Raw genomic sequence first — 4902 nt, 5'->3', positions numbered from 1 at the left:
GGATGATTTTCGGTGGCACTCTGATTGAATAGAAATGTAGTAAAAATTAAATTTTAATCGTTACTTTTTGAATTCCTTTATAACTGGACCAATTTTGATACTATTCGTATATGTAACAAAATTGATAGAATCGTATTGGCTCCTGAAATAACTATAACTTGGGTTCGGCACCGTGCCGCCGGTCTTTAGTATCGTAACTGGAGCCGTGGAGTCCGAATCGGGACGAATTTCCGGCCGGGGGAGTTGGAGTCGTTTAAAATGCGTCGATTCCAAGTTTGACTCCCACTCTGCATTTTTAATGTACTTTAGTATTTTTATTTAAATGAAAGAAAATTTATTATATATTCATTAATTTTTAAAAATCTGTTTGTTTTGTTATAATTCATTTATTTTAAATACAAAATGCATCAATTTAATTTATTAAATATGTAGTGTTCTTTGTAGTATTTGTGTTTAATAGTTAAATTACTTTGACCCAATTGAATTTAAATATTTTTGAATAATTCCTTTATTATCCCTGCTCTAAATAAGTACAGGTACTCCTCACTTTATGACCTATCTGCTTAACGACCACACGCACTTACGACCAATCGAGTTTCGACCTGCAATTCGGGGAATCCCCTTTCTCGGCTTGAGTGTCGGTCAGTGGCGAATGGTGACACGTGCACTAAGCATACTATAATAGGCTTACACGTGCTATAATAGTCTTACAGTACTATAATTGTCTTTTTATGAATAAATTTGAAGTTTGTTGCATAATTTGTATAATTTTACAATGATCGTATATTCCCGGTGCAAGCTCCTCACATATTGACCAATTCGCTTAACGACGTAGTTGTCGGACCGGAACTCTGTCATAAAGTGAGGAGTACTTGTACTCTATTTTTTTTTTGAATGAGCCAGACTAATTTATCAGAGTTCGTATTTCTCTTTTCTGAAACAGGGGCCGAAGTAGGTACATTGCACACTTTTTAGTTGAACTAAGGGTAAAATTGAATTGGAAATGCTGTCAAATGTATGTAGATGTAGAATTTTATCGTCCCCTTTCTCCTCTTATTAAATATTTGTTAAAAATTAATTTTTTTATACAAATGAAATATTATTGTAAGTTAGATATTAAAAATACTAACTACGATGGCGGTTTTTTCGAGCTTCGGTGGTGTGTAAAACAAACATGACTGTAAATAACAAAATTAATCTTTATTAGCAAAAGTTCGATACAAACGCGATTACCTTTCGACGTGATTACCGTGAAGACCGAGGCATTTGTCGTATCTAAACGAGCTTCTCCGTCCCCTTGTCGTAGAATGTTCCTGCCGGTGAATTGAGATGGCCTTAACAACGTTGTTTTGAAGATCGTCATTAGTTCGTTAGTCTCGAACCTCTACCCTCCTAGCCACGTTTTTGGTTTGGGAAAGAGGAGGAAGTCTTCACGCATTAAAAAGTTTTAAGCTGGGTAGACGACTGAAAGGTGGAAGCCTTCGTCACCTTTAAACACCCAGTGTACGGCACCGATTTAGCGTCGAACGACTACCGACTCTTTTCTGAACGGGAAAAGTGACTCGGAGGGTAGAGGTTTGAGATTGACGACGATCTTCAAGAAAACGTTAGGGCCCGTCTCGAGTCGTTGGCGGCAGCATTCTATGACAAGGGGGTGAAAAAGCTCGTCCACAGATATAACAAGTTCGTCAATCTTCACGGTGGTTATGTCGAAAAGTAACCATGTTTGTACCTAACTTTTGGTAATAAACTCATTTTGTTACGTACACTTGTCTTTTTTTTTTACGGACCACTGGAGCTTGAAAAAAAAACAGTTTACATATAAAAGTATTTGGGTAAATGCCCGGGGCTCCTTTTAGAGTTCGGAGTAGGGTCTCTCCCTATGAGCGTTTCAGCCCCCATATAACAACTTGGCATTTACTTTTGCCGGAGTCGGTTTACTAAAGTTGTCGGAGTCGAGTGTTTCTTTTTACCGACTCCACGGCCCTAATCGTAACTGTCGATAATTAAATGCCGAGTAATTTGGCCTAGAAGTAGACATTAGGTGCCATCTGTTATTAAATTTAATAATTAAAATGAAATTAATTTAGAAGGTTAATAGTAGCAGTAACGTAAACGTAATTCAATCCAGTCTAATCTGGCAATCGTTTGGCTTTGATACCAGACTTACGGATAATTATATCTGTATATCCACAAACTTAAAATATTTAAATGTCAATTAAATTCAAGTATTTAAGTTCAACACAAGACTAAACCTGATAACACACATGCCTTTTAGCTAAATTATTTTGATTAATCATTAATTAGCCATATGCTAGCTTGAGAGTGAACTAATGATTCATATGCGAGTTTATGACAATACGGTGACAAAAGTGTAAAAATAAAATATGGTAATCGGAATAAAATACAGTCCTCCTGCACGAAAGTCATTTCGTGTGTGTTTGAATGTACTGGTATGTACTGCTCTTTGAGAAATGCTGCTAGAAAGGTATTGAATTCGTGTCTAAATTATAAAACTTAGTCTTAATTTAATACCGTATTTTACGGACTATAAGACGCACCTTAATTTTTAAGCAATTTTTTAACAAAAAAATACCTATAAAACACTATGGACTATAAGACGCACCCGAATTTTGGAGGCAATTTTTCGAAGAAAAAAGTGCGTCTTTATAGTCCGTAAAATACGGTAAGTCACCCTAAGATGAATTTTGCTTTTTTTTTTTAATTTAAACTCTTCTTTATAGCTGTATCCCCAAACGAGGCCATACTTTGGAAAGCTTTATCCTAATTCGAGAGAAACACTTCCGTCTGTTTTTAGGCATTGGTCCCTGTTGTTTTTCGAGCTCCTGGATTATATAGTAAACTAACTGGTAAGTTTTAATTATTTTTAAATTTAACTTTAATCAAATTTAATTTAAAGATATCAAGGTCAGTTTGGGCCTTTTCTAAATGTCAACAAAAGAGACCTGAAATAAATAAATACAAAATGTAAACAAATAGTAAAATAAATAAAACTTATATTTTACAATTCATGGGATACGTTTGAACAAGAGGAGATTAGAAGTTTATATAAACAAATTCAACATATTTTGCATATTATAAAAAATTAGCTTTTTAATGACATTTTTGAACTTGTATAACTATTGATAATTTTAAAGTTTTTATCCGAGTTATTCTGGTGTTAAATCAATTGCTAGAGTGAAGCAGATTTTCCTATTACATGCTTAATGGCATGTAGAAGAAAATTGTGTGCTCAGTTAGAGTTAAAGTCTCTATATGAAGAATCTCCATACCTAATAAATATCCACCAATTTCTTGACACAGTTAGGTATAGATTTTGAAGGTATTCTAGATTTTTCTTAAAATACGATACACTTGCGTATTACAAGATTTACGCTTTCGCTTACAGTTAGTTTAACTTCGCAAATGTTAAAAACCAAAACTGCGAGTACTTGAAGATTTCACGGTAATTTTGCACCCGTGATTTGGTGGTTTATCTCTCCGACTAAGAAAATATGTTTTTTAGTGCTTCGTAATTCCACCGACATCTTCGAAAAAAACTATACGTGTTAATAGCCCGACAAATTGTCTTAGAATGGCGAACAAAGCGAATACGTGCCACTTGTCTAGCACCATATGTATGGAAATGATTCGATGCAAGTCTGCACTTGTTCTAGTGATCAAAATGACCTGAAATTTATTGTGGGAGTATTTAAGGGTAAAATAAACAAAACTAGGCCTATGCATTAGAAAAAAAAATTATTGAAAAAAAAGGGACACCCTAATATATATATACTGTATGTATGTATGTATGTGTCGAAAAGCAGTGGACATATTATTGAACCTTGAGGAGCTTTTTTTATCTGCTTCAAAACTTTTGATATTGAACAGTTTACTTTAACACAATAATATTGATTGAACAGATATGAAATTATCCATTTCAGTGGAGGACCTTGTAAACTGACATTATATGATTTTTTTTCTAAAAGTGTTAAATCTACACTATCAAATGCTTTGGTCATGTTGAAGAAAACTGTACTTACTAGATTTGAGTTATCAAGCTTGGTGATTATTAGTTGTTTAAGATGTGTTATTGCATCAGTGCTTGAGTACTTGAATCTACATCGATTATGGTTGAAAATGTATTTTTATATAAATATTAAAACTTGTTATAAAATACATTTTCAATAATTTTAGTCAAAGTAGAAGTTTATATTTTATTACTTAATCATTTCATTTTACTTTTATTCCTATCAGGTTAAGTTGCCAGATCTGGTATGGCTTAGTAGATTTTGTATGGTTTATAAAGTACATCTGGTTGCATCTGAAATAGTAACTTTGATGAAAAGTAACATTACGATGGCCAGGAACCTCCTATTAGAACTGTAAGACCAGTTTGTCTCTGACTAAAAATGGTTCTATAGTTCTTATTGCAATGCTATAGTGTATATTACATTTGTTTTGGAATCACGTTTGAGATGACGATGTTTTGTCAGAACTGCGAGAACTGTGCGTTACGTATCGACGAATGTCGACCGGATCCACGATCTGTTTATTGGTATAACAATTCGTGGTACCATAAAAGAGTTTTTTGGTAGTGTGAAACTTTCCAGTCGGAGAGTACGACACGATCCAAAGTACGAACTGTCTCTACGTAAGAGAGAGATTTGTCGTTAAAGTGGTTACGTCCCGAGGACTGTCGGAAGTGTTAGTCGAAAGTTGACGAGAATCTTGTTTTAAATGCTGCTAAGGAATGCATGCAATTTCCTCAAGGATTATTGGAAAGGTAAGAAATTTCTTAATTCTTTCTAACGAGGTGAAAAAAACCATCTTGTAATTCACTGTCGGGCATCTTTCCTGTCTAGTTTTAAGTACACATTTTTGTCAGGCAATACGCTCGGT

This window comes from Centruroides vittatus, unplaced genomic scaffold, assembly GCF_030686945.1.
Source record: "Centruroides vittatus isolate TY-2023 unplaced genomic scaffold, ASM3068694v2 contig_937, whole genome shotgun sequence".
NCBI lineage: Eukaryota > Metazoa > Arthropoda > Arachnida > Scorpiones > Buthidae > Centruroides > Centruroides vittatus.
Note: the sequence above shows the minus strand (reverse complement) of the source record.